General features: G+C 34.9%; 1 protein-coding gene across 7 annotated transcripts in view; it reads left to right on the top strand.

Annotated features, from left to right (window-relative positions):
* Positions 1–21,834, top strand: part of SEPTIN11 (septin 11) — a 130,828-nt gene that overhangs the window by 49,863 nt on the left and 59,131 nt on the right. The gene's annotated exons all lie outside the window — the stretch shown is intronic.

Here is a 21,834-nt window from a genome sequence, read left to right as displayed (position 1 = left end):
TTATTATATTACCAAAGACAATTAAAAACATATGAAAGTCACATTCCAAGCATCCCATGACTCTTTAATGAAGAATCTAGGAATTTATAGGAAATATTTTTGTGGTAAACCAAAACCATTGGCCTACACCCTTTTGAATTTCTCAGTCACATTCATGGCAGGGGCTGAAGCAAATATATCATTAGCATTTCATTCTAAGAGTTTATCCACTAGGTTGGAGTATAACTTAGAAAAATATTCACAGGATAACAGTAATGATGAAGTGACTGCAAATGAGACTTGATAAACAATGAAAACGTGGACTTGTGGGGAATGGGGGAGGAACTGTGGGAACATTGCTCTGTCTAGCCTGTATGTGAAAGGGTTTTGTCAAGAATTACCAGCTATCTGTAGTCATCTCTCAGCAAGGTGAAATGTGAGAGAAAGGTGAAAATTAAAACATTTCCTGAGGAATCTGGGATAATGTATCCTTTTTCTGAATGCACAAGTATGGATGAAAAATGCTCCTAATCTGCTGTCTGCCATAACTGGGTAGATGCCTTCCCTAATGTACAGTCAATCATCCATAAAGTAGAAAGATACTTGATGGATGGATTATTTTTGTGTTTTCCTGGTGTGTGTGTGTGTGTGTGTGTGTGTGCATATCTCTTTAGGTGGAAAGAAGAGTAAAAGGTTTATTAGAAAGGGAGAGCTTGTATGACTGTGCTCAGTGTCTTGTTGCAACATACATATGCATGCAGACACATAAAATATTTCAATATATACACACATGTGCTGATATATTGTCATAAAGTCATACAGGCACATGTTATACATATACATATCAAACATACATGCACATGTATATGTAGACATGTTCTGACCTGAATTTATTTCACTTTAATATTTATATGGTTGCCCAGGCTGGTAATTTAGGTTAAAACTGTGGATAGAGGTAATAATATGAGATTTATTTTTTCTCTTGACTAGGAGGTCCAAGGGGAGGAGTTATTCACAAAGGTCCTTAAAATACAAAGCAGTACATTCTGATTACTGCAACAAACAAAATAACTGGCATTCATGAATCCCTTCTCACCAGTTCTCAACACCACTACATTTAAGCTACCATTTATTTCTGTTTTGCTTGTGTTAGGAAGAGGGTAATGCCATAATAATGCCCTATTGTAGAATCTGAGGCTGTTAAAAAAAAAAACAACAACAACAACTTGCAAAATCAGCTTTCAGTTATCCTTTGACTTGCCAGTTGGTGGGTTTTCCTTGTTCTTTTGCTCTTCTTTTATTCCAGTATTAAAGGGGAAAGTTAACCAACCCTATCTTTAGGGTACCCATGATGAAGCATGTTTCTCACCTGCTGATAGAGAGACATAAGGAAGAAGACATTTTTGGATATGGTAATTGTAGATTTGTTTTGTTTGACTATTGCTTGTCGTAGGTTTTTACTTTTCTGTTAGTTGAGAGGAGATGACAGGTAGTCATGGTAATACCCCCAAAAAAATAGTAAAGAAAAAAAAGAGACAGACCACTGAAACATTTTAAAGATGGATAAAAGAATTCTAGAGTACTCATGATCAAATGTGTTACCTATCTCCTAATAGAGAAATCATGGGTTCACAATGTATGTAGACTGAATCTTTTTTATTAACCTGACTAATTTGGGGGATTTATTTTACTTGACTATGTGTTGGTAAAATGAATTTTAAAAAATGTCCTTTTTCAAATTGCATATGTTTAACCTAAATCACATTCCTTGTTGTCTTGAGGGTAGAGGAAGAGGAAAGGGGAGAAAATTTTACAACACAGGGTTTGTGGGAATGAATGTTGAAGGCTTTCTTTGCCTGTATTTGGAGAAATGAAATACTGTTGAAAATAATAATAATAATAAACTGGAAGACCTTAATAAATAAAGTCTTTCTCATTGTCAGGCATATGGAGATGGAAAAGAGAATGCAGATTATTGGCTAAAGAAAATAAAAGGATAACAGAAAGTCCAAAAGGATAGTCAGGATAGTAGAAGTTATTCTAGAAGAATATTTTCTAGAAGTTATTTTAGAAGAAAGTTATTCTATACATATAAATTCAGATATATATTTTAATGAGTAAAGAGGTGCACAGCTTCATATACAATTGTTTTTGAATTCCATTTTGTGTATGGAAATGCTTGTGTTCTACCAGGTTATTATTGAGTTTTATTGATGGAATTAGGGATGTAATTACTGCAGTAATTTGTTGTTTCCTTTTCCAGCCCATGTCACAGATGAGGGAACTGAGACAAACATGGTTAAGTGGCTTGCCCAGAGTTACAGTCTCTGAGGCTGAATTTGAACTCAGATCTTCCCGACTCCAGACCTGATGAGCTATCCATTGTATGCCCTACCTGACCCTTGTAACGTTGTAATGTAAAGTTCAGAATAAGAAAAAAAATTTAAAGAAAATCAAGGAATGATGGCTGGAAGAAATCTTAGTGGAAATTGAAGATTTTAGAGTTGAAAGGGACCTTTTATTTTTACTGATGAGGAGACTAAACCATGAGAAAATTAGTGACTTTCCTAAGCTCACATACTGAGTGAGGGACAGTCAGGATTCCATCCTAATTCTGATGCCAAGTCCATTGCTCTTTTGTCCAACTATTCCACTTCCATTTGATTTTAGTTAAATCAAAGTGGTAATATTTGGCTCTTATTGTCATTTTTTCCATATTATATCTCTTCTCCTTGGAGATTTAGCTATATTTTATTCAGAAGGAAGGAAGTGTTAAGTATTAATTACACTGTTATGCTTACCTTATATAAACTAAAAGACAGGATCTATAGGCATAATGATCTGGCTTAAATATCATCAAGCAGCCATTATTTCATCCTGATTGTGCTTCATCTGTGTCCCATGTAAAAGTTAATGACAATCCAATGAAGGTTTGAGAACTCTGGTCATGGTTACTTGGTACTAATTTGAAGAGTTGTGTCATATAGATATTCCTATGGGAATTTCCTAAAGGAGTTTTCCAGAGGAGGTTTAAAGTGATGTTTGCCACTTGATGTGCTTCAGAAAAATGTGAAACATATCCGAAGTGCTCGTAAATTTTTCAGGTGCATAAAACACATGAGCCAGAGTCACAGATGCACAGATGTTCTGAGTCAACCTACTTTAGAAATGAAAAGCTGGGGGAAAGGAGGAGAGGAGGAGAAGAAGAGAAGGGAAGGTTGGAGTAAAGGAGAAGGACTTGTTCATTTCTTTTCTTTTTTTTTTTTAAATGTGTGGGCTGTGGGTTTGCCTTTATTTTACTTTTTCAGAGTGATCATGTATCCCTTAAAACACAGGAATGCCACTGTGTTCTCAGAAAGGAATGGAAGGATATGGGGATTAATAGCAGCAAAGAAGCTGGTTGTCATTTCCAGTGATTGATAGAAAGTGGTGGTTTAGGAAGTAACAACCTTGACTATGTAGCTGAATTTGCTGAATAAAGACTTTTGTGAATGGGATTATATTGACTTGACAATATTTCCTAAAAAAGAAACACTAGAAAGATGATGTGTGGATAATAATAATGGTAGTAATAATAATAAGTAACATTTATATAGTGTTTTAAGATTTGCAAAGTCCTTTACAAATATCTCATTTTATCCCCACAACAACCCTGGGAAGCAGATGCTATTATTATCCCAATTTTATAGATGAATAATAAATAAGAGGAAGTGAGAAAACCTTCACGATGCACTTTTTAAATTCTTTCCCTTCTGCTTGCAGCTTTCTTTCATGAAAGATAGATTTGCACTTTGAAGTTAAGGAATTGCCGCAAAATCCTACAACAGTGTGACAGCTGGCTTACTTTCTCCTTTTAAAGAGCAGAGGTGAATTTCAAAATATGCCTGTTTCAGATGATTGTGAAATTTAGTAGATGATATTTAGTATCTTCCCCCAGAAACCTGGAGAGTTTTGATTCCTACTCCATCTCTCTCTCTCTAATATGCCTAGTGCCAGAGTGGGCTTCTTTGTAGCAGGCAGCTGTTGAGACAGAGCAGCATCTGTTTCTGATTGGGCTGTGCCTTTGTAAATTCTTCTGCTTACTTCTCATACTGTGGCCTCTCTCTTTCCTTTCCTTTTAACTACAGTGAAGCCTGTAAGATACTTTGGAATGCACATATGGTCCTTATCATCCCCAAACTACAGACTTTTTGCTGGTTAGCAGCTTGTGACATCAGACTGCAAATGGTATTAGTCACTTTGACTCATAAAGACTGTGGTTTCTATAAAACTAAGAAAGAAAATGCCTTTTGTGTTAATTTGTGGCATCCAGTTAAATCCAAACTCTCAATTTTGCTTGGATTTTTAGCAAAGCACAAATATCTGCCTTGAAGACAAAAGTTTGTTCCCACTCTTTATTATAGGTAATGCATTGTTAAATTTTTTACTGATCTTTTGCCAAAAATGGTGGCTTTTTGCATTGTTCTTTTTGTTTCTCCTATGGATCCAGGGCAAAAGTTAGTTACCAGCAATTCTGCTCTTTTGAACTTCAGATGAACTTCAGCAATTTGGGCTGCTTCTTTTTATCCACCCGTTTTCTTATTGTAGTTTCAAAATGGCCCCACCACTCAAATGAGACTATACTCATAAGCTCAAATTGTTGGCATGAAATCACTATTTTTGTTTTGTTGAGATTAATGTTTTTAACAACAGAGAAGAGAAAAGAGGCAGGAAAGAATAGCTTTAGAGATTAATATATGCATCATGCAATGATAGTTGGTGACATTTTGTATCATCTTGTACCTGCCAGTCCATTTTGATTTTTGCCTTTGTTCTTCATCAGTTCAAATAAATCTTTATAATTTTCTCTAAATTTTTTTTGTTCATTTCTTATAGTACAGTAATATTCTATTACATTCATACATAGTGCTTGCTATAAAAATCAAGGGCTTAATAAATGCTTTTCCATTCCATATGACAGGAATTAATTCTTTGCAGTTTAACTCTTGAAGGAAGCAAATGGAAGAAGTTTTGGGATCAAAGATTTAGGAACCATATTCTGATAATAGAACAAATTGGCTCTTGGCTGTCATCATCATTCATGGTGTAAGTCAGAAGGACTGGGCTTTTGTTTATCTGTTGTTTTTTTTTTTAGTTGTTAGTCGTGGCTGACTCTTTGTGACACCATGGAACACCAATACTGTACAGGGAGGGTTTTTTTTTTTTGACAAAGATTGAAATGGTTTGCCACAGAAAACCAGAGTTTGAGAATTTATAATTAAAATTTAACAAAATGAAAACAATAATAAATACAAAGATAGGTTGGAATACTAAAAGGCACAACCATATGAAATGGCATTCAAGAAAAACAGAGTTGAAGTAATTTTCTCTGAGTCTCACAGCTAATAAGCATCTGAAGCCAGGTTTGAATTAAGATCTTTCTGACTTTAGGCCCAGGGCTATATCGACTGAGCCACCTTTCTGACTTTTTGTCCACCTAGCTTTCAATGATTGAGTCTTTTGTCATTTCTTATAGCACAATGATATTCCCTCACATTCACAATCATAATTTGTTCCAGTCATTCCTTAATTAATGGGCTCCTTTTTAGTTTCCACTTTTTAGCCACAACAACAAAAAACTGCTATAAGTATTTTTGTGCTTATGGGTACTTTTCTTCTTTCTTTCTTCTTTTTTAGAGTTGAGGATTAGTGATGATATGATCGGGTCCAAAGGAATGCACAATGAGATGTCTTTTAGGGACCTACTTTGAAATTACCTATCAGATGATTGGACAATTTATAGCTCTTTAAACAGTGGATTAATTTATCCGTCTTTTCACAGTCAACAAAGTAATTTTCCCTTTTTGTCATCTTTGCCAAACTTATAGGTAAGTTTTGGAGCCTCAACATTGCTTCAATTTGCATTTCTATAATTATTAAGTAATTATGGTATTTTCTTCTTTCTTCTTTGGAAACTGCCAATAGAAATGCTTTGATCAACGTGAAAACTGCACCATATACCAAAAATGTAGAGATATATGCAAAGCAAAGCAAATCATTTGCCATGTCTGAAAATGTACATGCTTTATTTTGTACTTATTATCTTTCACCTCTTTAGAAATTAGCATCTGTACATTATCAGAGTTCTGAAATCTTTCATTCAGTATTATTTTCTTTTACCTAATTGTACTCATCATATAAATTATTTTCCTGGTTCTGCTTACTTTGTTCCTCATCAGTCAAACAAATCTTTACAAAATGTTCTCTAAATTTTCATTTTTGTCATTTCTTACATTGCAACAATATTGTATTTCATCCATACAGAGTGCTTTCCAAATATATATGTGGATTTTAAAATGCTGTTCCATTCCATATACAACTATCTGTGCAGAGTGCCAGAGCTTCTACAGAACTCCAAATTTAAGGAGCTGAGGATAATTGCAGGAAATTTATGACAGAAATTTGGTTTTGGATCAGGAGTCTCAGGAACTACAATTAGATGTGGGTTTCTCCCAAACCAGGGTTACTCCTATGCTCTGGAATGGATCTAACTTTAGCCAATCACCTGGTAGTTTATATTTGGATATATTGGAATGAAATAAGATATTAATGGATCACTCAACAGTTAACAAAAAGAGATTTATTTAGCCATAACAGGGGAAGAATATTCAAAAAGGATATGTCTGAAGAAACCAGGAGTTGATTCAGCCAAGTGAAAGTTCCTTGTTCATGGGACACCACCAATCAAATATAAGATCATATCTGGAGCTCTTTGCAGCTATTTTATTTGGTCTCCCCCTTTTAACCCTCAACTCAAAATCGGGGAGTGATATAAGTTGCCTGAGTCACCTGAGTCTTCTGAACTAATTGACTCTCAAGGAAAAGAAAGTCTTTTTTTTTTTTCTGGGGCAGTTGGGGTTGCCCCAATGTGACTTGTCCAGGGTCACACAGCTAAGAAGTGTCAAATGTCAGAGGCCAGATTTGAACTCAGGTTCTCCTGACTTCAGGCCTGGTGCTCTATCTACTGCACCAACTAGCTGCTCCAGAAAAGATAGTCTTAAAGAAAAAAACTAACATAACTTGCATAAAGATAATTGATTAAGAGATTGTTCCCATCATATCCTAAGACCCTGAGAATGTTTAATAGAAGCAGTGACAGCCTATGCCTGCTCTGCTGTCAGCTTGGAACTATCCCATGGACCTGACATGATGAGTAAAGATAGGAACTGAGTGGGCCAGACCAGATTAAAAGAGTTTGTATGCCATTTCATATGGTTATGCCTTTTAGTATTCCAACCTATCTTTGTATTTATTATTGCTTTCATTTTGTCAAATTTTAATTATAAATTCTCAAAACATAAATAAGAATGTTAAAATATAGGCAAGGGATAATGACAAACACATTAGTGGAGAATCAGAACCTATCACATTGAAAGTATAGTCACTCACAAGAGGTAAAAATCTGAGGTGATAGTCACTCCTAGAGTCCATAGTTTGAATCTAGCAGCATATGGGGAAGGGAGAGACTTCATGTAGAAGAGGGCACTTAAGCTGAATTTTTTAGGAAATTAGGTTTAGAAGAACACTTAAGGATCCCCTCCCCCTTTAAAAAGATTAAGAAAGAATTTTTCTCAGTATGCTAATCTGAAGTCTTTGAACTAATCTGAATGCTAGTCTGTAGTCTTTGAACTAATCTGAATAACAGAGTAGCTATCCATCTTTATTTAACTACTAATTCTGAAGTAGGGCCCTGCACTAAATCCCTTTTTCTTTTATCAAAAGCTTGACCACTTTCCATGGGAAAACTGGTAAAAGTTCATAGTGGAAAAACAAAAGGAGGGGAGACAGGCTGTGAAAAAAATTTTAATGCCAAACATCAGAATTTATATTTAATCTTTTAGCATAAATTCTTACTCTGGGATCTGTCAGAGCTATATACATACACATGCGTGCATTAGTTTTATATATATATAAATAAAATACATGTGTTAATGTGTATGTATGTGCATAATTATGTGTGTATATATATATAATTATAATTTTTGGTATGATTATTTTTCTTTATAATTCTGTGTTAAAATTTTAATTTGACAACTATTTAATAACAATTAAAATTTTTATTCTAAGATAGGGTCCATAAGATTCACCAAACTGCCAAAAAAAGGTTATGACACACTAAAAAGATAAGAATCACTGAAGTAACAGGGGGACCACCAGAATTTATTGAATAGGGCATGACCTGCTCAGACTTGTACTTTAGGAATATCACTTTGATTACTATTTGGGAGATATATTGGATAGGAAAGTACCTTGATAAAATTGGAGGCATCAGACGAGGATGGCATGAACTAGATTGGTGATTGTATGAGAAGTGACAAAATGGCACTGGAGAAGGGAAGGACATAAATTAGCGACATTGTGGTGATAAAAATTAAAAAATATCAAGTGATTGACTAGTTGAGGTGAGAGTAAAGAGTTGAGGATGACACAGAGGTTGGGAATTTAGGTGACCAAGAAGAATGATGATGGAAGTCTGGAGATTTGAAAGAGTAGTAGGTGTGAAGGCACTAAGTTCCCTTTTGGATATGTTAAGTCTGAGGTGCCTATGAGACAAATGGTTCAAAATATCTAATGGGCTGTTGATGTAAAAGAGAAAGTCTGGAGTGAGATTGGATAAAGAAGTCTGAGATTCATCAACATTTTTGAGAAGTTAATTAGAGCAGAGGAAATAAATAACTTTTTCACAAGTATTTGGCTGAGGAAGGGAAGAAAGATTATAGGATGATAGTAGAGATGTGGAATCTAGTGAGATGTGTGTGTGTGTGCATGCGTGCACGCGTGTGTGTGTTTTAAGAATCAGGGAGCATGGAGATTTTGTAGAAGCAGTAAAGGAGATAGAGGAGAGATGAGACAGAAGATATGAGATGAATGATAGTAGAGTAACAAGGGAGTTAAAGGAGATGTAGGGACCAAGTTGCTAAGGGCATAGTGAAAAGATAGATACATTGGAATTGGACATTACAGGGTAGAGAGAAGATATGGTCAAGGCAGATATGAATGAGAGAACTGGCAACAGAGATTGGAGAGGATAGTGTGCTCTTCACATTCATCTGAGATTGTGTCACAAAAATGGGGAATGTAGAAGAGGACTGGAGATTGCTAACTACTGGGAACTGAGTCAGCAGTGTCAGGAGATAGGGGGAAGCTCTGTTCCTTAATGTATAATAAAGAGCCAGTTGTGTAATGGCAATAGTTGGGGGCTGGAGGGAGGGGGGGGAGGGGGAGGAATTTAATTGCTATAGTAAGCATGCACTAGAGAGCTGATAAGCTAGTCTTAAATCCTTTCTCTTTAAACCTAGATGGCCTTCAGGACCTGGGGAGAAAAAAGGGGGAGCTTGATTTGAAAACTTTCCAGCTCTAAATCCATAATATTACTATTCTTAGTTGATTGGTTTGGTTTTTTAAAATCAAGTCTTTGTAAGTTTTTTTAGACATTTAAAACAATTCTTTGTGACTTTGCAATTGGTTGGTCTCACCAACTGGCAATTAGTCACTATGAATTCTTCTGATTTAGTTTTAGTACTGAGCTATGTGACTTTCTGCTTCTTTTTTTTTGTCTTTCTTTGTGTTTCCTGAATCTTTTCTTTCTGATTTACTTCCTGTATAAAAGCGTATTCTTGAGGACTTTCTATCTCTAGTTTAGCATGAAGTTTTGTTACTCAGATGACAGCAGAACAGCAAGTGTGGTCCTTGATGATAAGGTGATTCATAAATTGTATTTTTATTATGGTTTTATTATGGTTACCATTGAAATATGTAGCCTTGAAAACCTCCCAGCATGTGCATCATGATTGTGGTTTTGTTCAATATATTAACATATAAGCCTTCTTTTCCATCCTTGGACTGAAATAAATAGAGGGCCACCCCCATCCTCCAAATAGGGTTTGTGAAACTAATTAAAACATTCTCCAAAATACAGCTTGATGTGAATAGGTATTTGCAGAATTCACTATTCAAAAGTCTTTGGGTGACCTTCAGTTTGGGGACATATTATTCCTAGGCATTGGAAAACAGTAGCTAAAGCAAGACTGTGATGGGAGAATGAGATTATGGCACTAAATTTTGCTCACATTTTCTCATTTCCCTCATCTCTTTTCCACAAGTGTATATGTGTTGCATTTTTATATTGAAACAGGACTTTAATCATTTAATGGATTTGAGACAAACCGTATAGAGGGGAAAGTTAATTCAAGAAACATATATAAAGCTTCTTTTATGTATAGATGTTCTGGGAAAATTAATATTAAATCATACCCACTTTAAAGACTTTAATGGATTTTAAAGAGTTGGCAATCTCATATCAATAATAATAACAATATTGATGGTTTTTATATATTTTCTAATATTTATGAAGTACTTCACAAATATTATTTCATTTTATTCTCATAGCAACTCTAGAAGCTAAGTGTTATTGTCCCTATTTTACAAAGGAAACACTGAGGCATAAAGAAATTAAGTGATTTATCCAAACTACATAGTGAGAGATGAGGTGTGAGTTGAACTTTGAAAAAAAGAATCTCAACAGATGAAAATGGTGTGAGAGAAAATACATTGTAGAGATGGGATATGGCATGAGGAAAGGCATGAAGACTGAGAAAGTTGGAATGAAATAGATTTTGTAAAGACAAGAAATGAGAGAATGCTTCTGAGAACAGAGGTTGGAATCAGATAAATAGAAGACTTGAATTGCTGGACTAACATGTGAGCCTTGCCTTCCTTCTTTGCTTCAGGCAGTGGAAATCTTCAGAAATGTTGGAACTGAGGTCTAGCATTAATAGAAGTTTGTCTATGCAGATACATACAATGACTATACAAACCCCTTCTTTCCATTATTGATACTTTCTTTTTTCTATTACTCCATGTGGCCAAAAATAACTAGGAGCATTATAACTAAATAGTATTAAAAAATAAATAAAAGTAGAGAAGTTTGAAATAGATTGTTTGAATGGGAGAGGAAAGAAGAGGAGAGATGATTAATTCAATATTAAATCAATTTATTTTTTTCCAGTTTGGATATCCACTTGTAATAGCTTACAAATAAAATTGGAAATATATAACTAGTTATCAATTCTGAAGTTTGAGTTGGAAATATATAGATTTGAGACCATCTACATAGAGATAAGTTGGAATAATTGAGATCATTAAGAAAGAAGAATGTCAAAAAGAGAATTGGAGGGGAGAAGCATTGTAGAACACCCAAACTTGAGGAACAGGAGGAAGAAGAGAAATTAATGGAGGAAAAGACAAGGGAGATAGAAAGAAGATCCATATGAGATAGAAAGGGTGGAGAGACTATGAATAACATGGAGGGAGGGGAGTCTTATCCTATTTAAACAAAACTTCATTTAAAAGAGTTATAAATTTAATGCTTTGGAGCGTTTCTTAATCATCACTTTCCTCCAAAGGGAAAATTCTGCCCTGAGGATTTTTCTATTAATCCTGAGAACAAGTCACAAATTTCAAGATAGTAAACAGGACTGTTTACTGAAATTTGTGGCCTCTTTTCAGGATTGATAGGAAAATATTGTAAATTTCCACTAATTTGGGAAAGTTCAAGAAAGGGGGATAATTAACCATTCCTTCACTTTACTAGCAAGCATGACTTATTTATAATAATGATTTTCCATACTTTACTTCACAATTATAGAAATATTTTGCCAATATCTTGTTAGCCTGTTCTCTGTCTCTTCTCTCTCTCTCTCTCTCTCTCTCTCTCTCTCTCTTTCTCTCTCTCTCTCTCTCATACACACACACACACACACACACACACACACACACACACACACATCAAAAATAGTAAAAGTGAGTTAAAAATGCAGAACTATTATCAGGTTGCAAGATGACAAAAAAAGGGGTAAAATCACAATTATTGAAGGGATAGCGGGAAGGCAAATTCCACTGATGGTGTACCTGTGAATTGGTCTAACTATAAGCAACTTTAGAATGAATGTGATACTGTGCATACGGTAAAAAGAAAAAGACCCTCAGTTCTCTGAATTAAACAAAATGTCTCAGAGAAAGTTTTAAATATACACGCATTTCTATTTAGAGAATCAATCAGTCAATAAGCATTTATTAATGTCTATTGTGTGAAGATACTGTTAAAATACTAGAGATACAAAGAAAAGTAAAAGTCTGTTCTCAAGGAGTTCACAGTGTAATGGGGAAGACAACTTGTAAATAATTATTTACAAAGGATATACATGATAAACTGGAAATCATGGACAGAGGGATTGTGTTTTGTCCTTTGTTCTCAAAGAGGACCATGATATCTGAGAGGTAATGCCATGCCATGCAAAGTGAGTTGGATTTAAGAGAGGGAGGGCTGTGCAAGATCACCTATTTCACTTTCCCCTCCAGAATCATCTAGGTCCAATTGCTAGATATAGATCAGGACTACTGGAGATGACCCTGCAATGGGAGACCTTGGCCTTTTTAAGCTAAGGTCTAGCACTAGGATTAAAGTGGATTAGGAAAGGATTCATACAGAAGATGGGTTTTAAAAAATTAATAATAATATTTCAAAATACATACAAAGATAGTTTTCAGCATTTATCTTTGTAAAACCTTGTGTTCCAAATTTTTCTCCCTTCCTTCTCCTTACCTCCCTCCCCTAGACAAGTAATCCAAGATATGTTAAACATATGCAATTTTTCTAAACATATTTTCCACATTTATCTTTACTGCAGAAGAAAAAATAGATTAAAAGGAGATAAAATGAGAAGAAAGAAAAAAAGCAAGCAAACAATCAGAAAAAATGGTGAAAATGCTATGTTGTGATTCACATTGAATTCCCATAGACCTTCTTTGGACACAAATGGCTCTCTCCATCACGAGTCTATTGAAATTGCCCTTAATCACTTTATTGTTGCAGAGTCACATCCATCACAATTGATAATTACATAATCTCGCTGTTGCTGTGAAAAATGTTCTCTTCTTTCTACTCACTTAACTTAGCATCAGTTCATGTAAGTCTCTCCAGGTCTTTCTGAAAGCATCCTGCTGATCATTTCTTATAGAACAATAGTATTCCATTACATTCATATATCATAACTTATTCAGCCATTCTCCAACTGAGGGGCATCTACTCAGTTTCCAGTTCTTTGCTACCACAGAAAGGACTGCTACAAACATTTTTGTACATGTGGGTCCTTTTCCAGAAGATGGGATTTTAGCTGGTTTTCAAAGACACTCTACATTTTCAATTACTGCCCCCCATGCCTAAAATATTCTTCCTGCTCAGCTCTGCCTGTTGATTTCTCTGACTTTTAAGTCCCAACGAAATCCTATTATTTACAGGAAGCCTTACTTTTCTATTCCTCTTTAATTCTAGTGCTTCCTTCTGTTAATTATTTCCCACTTATCCTGTATATTGCTTGTTTTGTATATATTTGTTCCACTGAAGATGTGATCATGATTTTGTTTACTTATTTCCTTGAATCTTTTATTTTTCTTTTTTGAATGCTTGCAGCATTTTTTTTCTTTGATACAGAAGCTCTGAATTTTGGTAATTTTGGGGTGTTTTTTACTTGGAATTTTATTTAGAATGAGTTAGCTATTTTTATTTTGTTTTCTGCTTCTAATAGGTCTAGGCAGTTTTATGATTTCTTGAACTATAGTATCTGGTATTTTGTTTAATCATCGTTTTCAGGGAGTCCAGTGATTCAAAACTAATCTAAACTTTGACCTATTTTTAATAGTATTTTATTTTCCCAAATATATATAAAGATAATTTTCAATATTCATTTATGTAACTTTGTGTTTTACACTTTTCTCCCTTCTCCCTTACCCCTCCCCTTCCTAATGCCACAGTCAATCTGATATAGGCTAAATATGTGCAATTCTTTTAGACATATTTCCATATTTGCCATGTTATCTAAGAAAAAATGGGGGGAAAAACTGAGAAAGAAAGAAATCAACAAAAAAAAAGGTGAAAATATTATGCTTCCATCCACATTAACTCTCCATAGTTCTCTCTCTGAATAGAGATGGCATTTTCCATATGAAGTCTTTGACTGTTTTCAACCAATCTTTGACTGGTTTTTGATAGATACTTTACATTTCTTCTATGTTTTTTAATTTTTTAAAAATTTTGTCCTAATATTTTTGGTTGTCTCATGGAGTCATTGAGTTGTTTATTGTATCCTCATTTTCAGGATCTTGGTTACTTCTGACTTCTGTTCTAAGCTATTTTCCTTCCAGTTCTTTCCTCTAGAGCTCTTATTTTACTTATCATTTCATTTTTTAACATTTTGCTTCATTTCTTCTAACGTGTCTTTCTAATTCATGCAGCCATTTGTTTTCAGTCTCCTGTGTATAGTAGATCTTGGCTGTAGTTGCTGTCTTCCTCTAGTTATGATGCCAAATTCTTACTTCACTTATACTCTTCATATTATTTGTTCTTTTTCACTCAGCATTTGTTTTGTTTTGTTGTTGGATCACTAAAGTATATATTTAGGGGGGGGAATTGTCTATGTAAAAAAATAACGAAGGAAGGCTGTCAATATATAGAGAAATAAGGGAAAGTTTTAGAAACTATTTTGCTGAATTATTTGTCAGTAAAACTGATTAGTTAAATGAAATAAGTGTAAATGGCATTAACTCATTTTACATCTGAGGAAACTGAGGCCCAGAGAGATTATTTGTCCAGGATTATACAAGTAGTACCAAAGTTCAAATATGGTGTTCTTTGACAATAGAGTCCACTGGAACTACAAGAGTAGGTTGTAATTCATTCCAGATTTTTACTATTGAATTTTCTCCTTCTGACAGATCAGATGAGATGCCTTCTGAGGTCCCTTCCAACCCTAAGATTGTGATCTTAAGAATTTGCTAGAGAGTTGAGATAGAGAGATGATAGGTGAAAAATGGATGCATTACCTCTGAGTCTTAGAGTTTAAGCTAAGAGTAAAATAGTTAAAATATTTCTCTTCTTATTTTTTTTTCTATTGTGTCACCTAGTCTCTTACTATATATTGGAGCATTTCCACAAACATATTCTCCTTCCTACCAAGTTTCTTCCTTTTTCAATTTGGTACCAACTCAGGTACTGTCTTTCCCATGGGGATTTTCCCTCAATGAAATGATCTTTCCTAGCCCTAAATTTCTCATCGCACTTTTTCTGTACCCCTTATTTTGTACTTTGGGGGCCACTTTCAGTTTTACTATATCTTGTTTTTATATTACATAGATTGCTCATCCTTTAATTGAGGTCTCTTGTAACAAAGTAAAACTAATACATGTAGTATTTGCTCTTCCTTTCCTTAAAAGTAACAGTGTATCAGTGAAAGAACTCTGGGAGATGACTATGAATCATTACATAGAATTCCCAGTCCCTATATTTTTGTCTGCCTGTATTTTTGATTTCCTTCACAGGCTAATAGTACACTATTTCAAAGTCTGATTCTTTTTGTATAGCAAAATAACTGTTTGGACATATATACTTATATTGTATTTAATTTATATTTTAACCTATTCAACATGTATTGGTCAACCTGTCATCTGGGGGAGAGGATGGGGGAAAGGAGGGGAAAAATTGGAACAAAAGGTTTGGTAATTGTCAGTGCTGTAAAATTACCCATGCATATAACTTGTAAATAAAAAGCTATAATTTAAAAAAAATGCAATTGGAAAAATGATTTTAAACATACAATTAAAAAAATAAAATGAGAAAAAAAGTAACAGTGTAAATGTGCTGTGGTTTCTTAATGGGGGCTAGGAGTAGGGATAAGGGAAAGGATTTGGAACTCAAACATTTTAAAAACAAATGTTTAAAAAAATGTGTTTTAAATGTAATTGGGGAAAACATCAAATAAATAAATAGCAATGTTAATGTGAAATAGTTACATTTTTCAAAAGTTAAAAAATGTAACAATATAAAATAGTTTGAAGTTTTTAAAACCAAAGTTAAAAATATAACAATATAAAATTGTTAAGTAATATTAATAATAGAGTAACCTTATCTGAAATAGTATGCAACATTTTATGTCCCTCACACACCTTTTTAAAAAATGTTAATTGTGTTCATGTTTTTCCCCTTATTGGATTGTAACCTTACAAATTGGTCTCATCTTCTGTGCCTCTTTCCCCATACTTTTCATGTTCTAGGAGATTAATAAATTATCAAATGAATAACTTCTTCAAGTATCATACCAATTGGATAGATGTAAACCAAACTAACTGTTAAAATTGCATTCTTACTGCAACTTTCTTGAGCAACTCAGTGTTTTCCACCTAGTAGAATCTAAATTCCTTTTTGGGCAATGTCTGAGTTTTTGTCCATTTGTTTTTTGTCTTTATATTATTCCCCATGCAGTGCTTAGAAGATTTTTACTAAGTTAAATTGATTTGAGTTCTCAATTTTTCTGAACTTGAGTTTATTGAGTTAAATTGATTTGGATCACCCCACTACCATTTCTTTTTTATTTCAAACATGGTCCTGAATAAAGAGCAAAATCTTCTCTAAAAAGGAAAGAATACAGAAAACGACCTTCCTTTTCCATGTATGTCTATCTAGTATCCCCTGATACCAAATAATAGAATCAGACTACCTATCCTGGAACCTCACTGTAATGCTATTCTTGTGCTTTTATTTAAGATTTAGGGCTTCATTACTTCCTGCCTGGATATTGCAATAATTTCTTCAATTGGCACTTCTGTTCTTAGTTTCTTCTTCCTAACCAAACTCCACAAGCTTCCAAAGTCATATTTCTAAAGTAAAGGTCTCATCTTGTCATTATCTTCCTTAAAAAAGCTTCTTTGCCTTCCTTTTGCATCTAGGATGAAACACAAACTTCTTGGCCAGACATGGGAAATTCAAGGCCCTCTATAATGTGGCTCTAACTTAATTTCACAATATTCATCTCCCATACTCTTTGTTCCAAAATGCACAGAGCACTCTGCTAGAGGTTTGATGGGAGATGTGATTTAATATTTTTTTTAATGTCTTGAGAGGACACACAGTCATAGGATTGCAGAATTGAAAGGGCCCTCTATGATCATCCAGTCTAACTCATATCCAGAATGGATCCCTTTACAGTGTGCCCTTAGCAGTGGTCAGCTGGCCTCTTTCTGAACACCTCAAGGAGGAGAAAACCTTCAATTTCCCTAGGCACCCCATTCTACTAATGCATAGTTCTGATTGTTAGGAAATGTTTCCTGTCTTCAGACTAAATTCTCCTTTTTGCCACTTCTACCCATTGCTTCTAGTTCTGTGTCAAACAGAACAAGTTAGTCTCCACAAAGACAGGCATCATGTCTTCTGCAGATTATTCATGCCCAACTTTTAAGCCAATTCTAATATGTCATTTAGCAAGGAAAGATAATATCAATATAAGTAATAAGACACACGAATTTAGGGTTAGGGTTAGTCTGAAGGGAAAAGTTATTCCTGGAGAAAGACATGGCATTTAGTTGGATTTCAAAAGATTGTTAGGAATTTTAAAAGCAAAGAAAAGGAAAAAAGTAGACAGAGAAGCACAGAATTACAAAGTTAAATCCAGAAGGAACCTTAAAATGATTTTATCCAACTACTAATTTTACAAATGAGGAATCTAAGCTCAAAAGTAGTTAGTTATATAATTTGTGAGCGAGCTTTGTCTCTATTTCTCTCCCTATCCATCTCTGTCTCTCTGACTCCCTTCGTCAATCAGACTCCCTCCCTTCTTTCCTCCCTCCCTTTTTTTCCCTTTCTTTCTCCTTCCCTCCCTCCCTCCTTCTCTCTTTTTTTTTCTCTTTCTCTTCCCTCCCCCCCCCTTTTGCCTTCCAAATCCCATGCTTTGTCTATTATTACAGGGTTAGTATTTTTGTGTCTTTTGTGAATCAGCTATGATTATGCCAGGATCACCCCATCTCCATCTTGCTCATATTTTCCAAGGAAATATTGGGAATTCTATGGCTTCACTGTTGCCTTTCCTCCTCAGCCTTTGAATGATAGCATTCTTGCCTGAGTGTGTGCTATCTTTGCTAGAGCCTCTACACATAGATATGTAAAATAACAGACTATTTCTTAACTGAAGTCTATACATAAAGAATGTAAACAAAATGGCCAAATAACGAGTTATTTGTTAATGAATAAATAAGAGTCCAAGTATGGGGATGGGAGGGGAAATGGATCAAGAGTTAGAGTAAGATTGGAGGTAGGAAAAGATGGCTGGAAGGACAGGCTGGCTTCAGAGAGGTAAAACAGACATCTAATCAGAGGACTCCAATAAAAGAGCATATAAGTAAGACTACTCAGCTTTAGGGCCTGTAATTATATATTTACAATTTGTCATGTATCCTCATCACCTGTAACAGCCTAGTTTCTGTTATATTCAAGAAGACTTGTCAAGAAAACATGTTTTGTCTATGATGGTTCTTTAAGAGAAACCTTTTGGGTGATAAGGGAGAAAGCTGCTTCAACGTAAGGTTGGAGTCACAACATGAAGGAACCTTGAACCATAGAGGCAAAGACAGCAAATTGTAGAAGCTTGCCTAAAGGAGGAAGTAACCTCTCTTCTTCATTCTCATAGTGAAATAAATGAAAAGATGCTGGAGACACCCTTATATCAGCTTTCCCCTTCCCACCTTCTCCCAGGTTTATAACCCTGGACTTTCTTTTTTTATTATTGTTATTTTTTCAAAGGTAAAAATCTAGTAGCTATTCTTTTGTCAAAATTTCAAGCCCAAACCATTCTGTAGCCCTTCATTTTGTCTGTGGTTTTCAATGGATTTAAAAATACTTAGTGGGTATGTGGGTGGATTCTCTTATTTTGGAAACAGCATGGATATGAAATACTGAGCATCGGGTTCTGAGATGGGAATTTGCGCAACATTGTAATGACTAACTCTTCTTCTTTTCCCTCCCTCCCTGCCCCCCCTGAATAGGTGGATTGGGGCTATCTAAAAATATAATGTTTTAAAATCTAGTGTAAAAAAAAAAAAAACCTTTACTTTTGGAAATGGCAAAGGGGCAGTTGGTAGAAGTAGGAAAAGGAGGAGAGATACTGATGACACATCTTCCCTGCCTTGTTTGATTTTATCTAAAAATCCATTTTAAAGTCCATGATGAAGCAGAAATAATGATTCGCATGATTGCTTATTCAGGACTGATGTAAAACAGCTACTGCACAGCTCTGATGAAAAGAGGTTGAAATGCAACACTGGACCTGGCTCCAACCCTCTGCCTTGTGTCTTGGACAGCATACTAAGTAATCTAAAATTACCTGTTGTGTAGGTATTTGAGATACCTCAGGTAGAGGTGGGGGGCATAAGAAATAGGTGGAGAGGAAGTCAACTGCTTGAGGACTTTGCCAGCTGTGGGGTGAAAAACAAGCATTTTCATAGGGTGTGCCCCTGAGGCTAGTTTTTATGTCAATTTAGTCCAGTGATAATTGCCCTACTTTTGCTTCTCATATTGACTTTTGGCAGGCTTTGATGTCGTCTGTCCCATTGACCCTGAGTCTGCAAAGATGAAGGGCACCAGGAGGACTCTAGCTGCCTATGTATTTTCTTTTTTTTAAAATTTTTTGGAAGATAACATTTACACATTTTATTGTTGTTGCTTGATCATGGCTTTTAGGTACTCTAATTTTTAAAAAATTTTTAATAGTTTTTTTTTATTTATAAGTTATATGCATGGGTAATTTTACAGCATTGACAATTGCCAAACCTTTTGTTCCAATTTTTCCCCTCCTTCCTCCCACCTCCTCCCCTAGATGGCCGGATGACCAATACATGTTAAATAGATTAAAGTATAAATTAAATACAAAATAAGCATACATGACCAAACCATTATTTTGCTATACAAAAAGACTCAGACTCTGAAATATTGTACAATTAGCCTGTGAAGGAAATCAAAAATGCAGGCAGGCAAAAATAGAGGGATTGAGAATTCAATGTAATGGTTCTTAGTCATCTCCCAGAGTTCTTTCGCTGGGTGTATCTGGTTCAATTCATTACTGCTCCATTGGAACTGATTTGATTCATCTCATTGGTGAAGATGCCCATGTATTTTCATGTGATGTGTTCCTTTTCAATTTTTTCATGGAATCATAGAATTTTAGAAATCATTGTTCATAAAAAGCGCCTATTGTTACTAAGCAAACCTTGCTTAGTAGAACTGCATAAATAACTTATTTATCTGTAGTCTCTATACAAACATAAATAAAATCAACTTTCCTTATAGAAGAGGTAACAAGAAGAAACTAATCAATGGGTTCTCCCAATTTTGTTTTTAAAGCGATCAAAAATGGGTAGCTCTCAGCTTTCACTTTTCCATTTGCACTTCAATCTTCCAAAGAAAATGTGGTTTGACATGTTGCCAAGGGGAAATATTAGGATTAACTCTTAGGACAGGGGGAACCTGATGGAAAATGACAGAAAACCCAAACTCATTGTAAATGGTCAGTCAGTCAATAAACATTTATTAAAAATCTACTGCGTGTTGGGTACTATGCTAAATGCTTGTAGCGATAGAGATAACTATCATGGGCATCAAGTTTTGTGGCTGAAAAATCTATATGTTGGAGACCACCAGAAGTAGCCGGCCATTCCTCTGTAGTGGTACCAATCTATGGTCAGATCTTAAAATGGTATAATTCATGTTACATTCATTAAACAATATTTCTTTGTGCCACATATCTACTGAATGTTGTTCTATGGGAGAAAGAAAAAAATACAAGAAGATTATTATATTTATCTATGAATACAAATTTTCCAATGTAAGCATTTTGAGGGCAGGTATTCTACTTTTTTTATATCATTCTCAGCCCAGTATTTCCTTGAATATAAAGTAATTATATAAAGAATTCATTTTCCCTATCCAGATGAGCTACTGTTGCAGTTTCTAGCCTTGCGGAGTTGTTTGTCCCATTGAAAGGTTAAGTCATTTGTTCAAAGTCTTACCACTAGATTTGAACTCATTTTTTCCCTGCTGTTTATCTGCTGTACAATAGACTCTGTCTCTCATCCTGAATGTAGTAGATGCATACTAAAAGTTCATTGCTAGTTTCCAGCCCTAGAGTGGAGGAAAGAAGGCTAGGCTGTGGATTGAGTCCTCAGCAAATAAGTATTGATTAATAGACTCCATAGGAAACTTACAGTAACATCGCCTTTGGTCTTTAGGCTTTATAAAGGAAAAGTCACCTTGCAGTTTTGTGTTAGGACTTGAAAGAGCTAGGGCACCTACAACAGCAGCTGCATTGGTCAGATAGCTAGATGGTACAGTGGATGGAGTACTAGATCTAGAGTAAAGCAAAGCTGTGTTCAAATCTGACCTCAGACTCTATTGCTAGCTGTGTGACCTTGGGACAAATCAATTAGCCTAAGTTTCCTCATCTGTACAATGAGGATAATTATACCTATCTTCCAAGGTGATTATGAGGATAAAATGATTTTTAAGTAATTTGCAAACCATAGAAGTGGTATAGAAATTCTAGTTATTACTATTATTATTTTTGCTGAGGCAATTGGAGTTAAGTGACTTGACCAGGGTCATACAGCTAAGAAGTATTATGTGTCTGAGGCCAGATTTGAACTCAGTTTTCCTGACTTCAGGGCTGGCATTCTATCCACTGCACTGTCTAGCTTCCCCAGTTAATATTATTGTTGATAATTAATATTATTCTACCCACATATCCTTATGCCAGCATACCAGTGGATTTTTTTTTAAAACAAATTGCTAGATTTAAAAGTTTTTAAAAGAACAGCTGTGGCAAATCTCTAGAGTGAGTAAATGGTCCAGGGTTGTGTGGAGTTGACATCAATCAAGTCTTTTACAGCTGTTTATGCTGCTTGTATGGGTATTTGGAATCACCACAATTTAAAGGACCAGTA

This window comes from Antechinus flavipes, chromosome 6 (genome assembly GCF_016432865.1).
Source record: "Antechinus flavipes isolate AdamAnt ecotype Samford, QLD, Australia chromosome 6, AdamAnt_v2, whole genome shotgun sequence".
NCBI lineage: Eukaryota > Metazoa > Chordata > Mammalia > Dasyuromorphia > Dasyuridae > Antechinus > Antechinus flavipes.
Note: the sequence above shows the minus strand (reverse complement) of the source record. Positions and strands in the feature narration are given on the sequence as shown.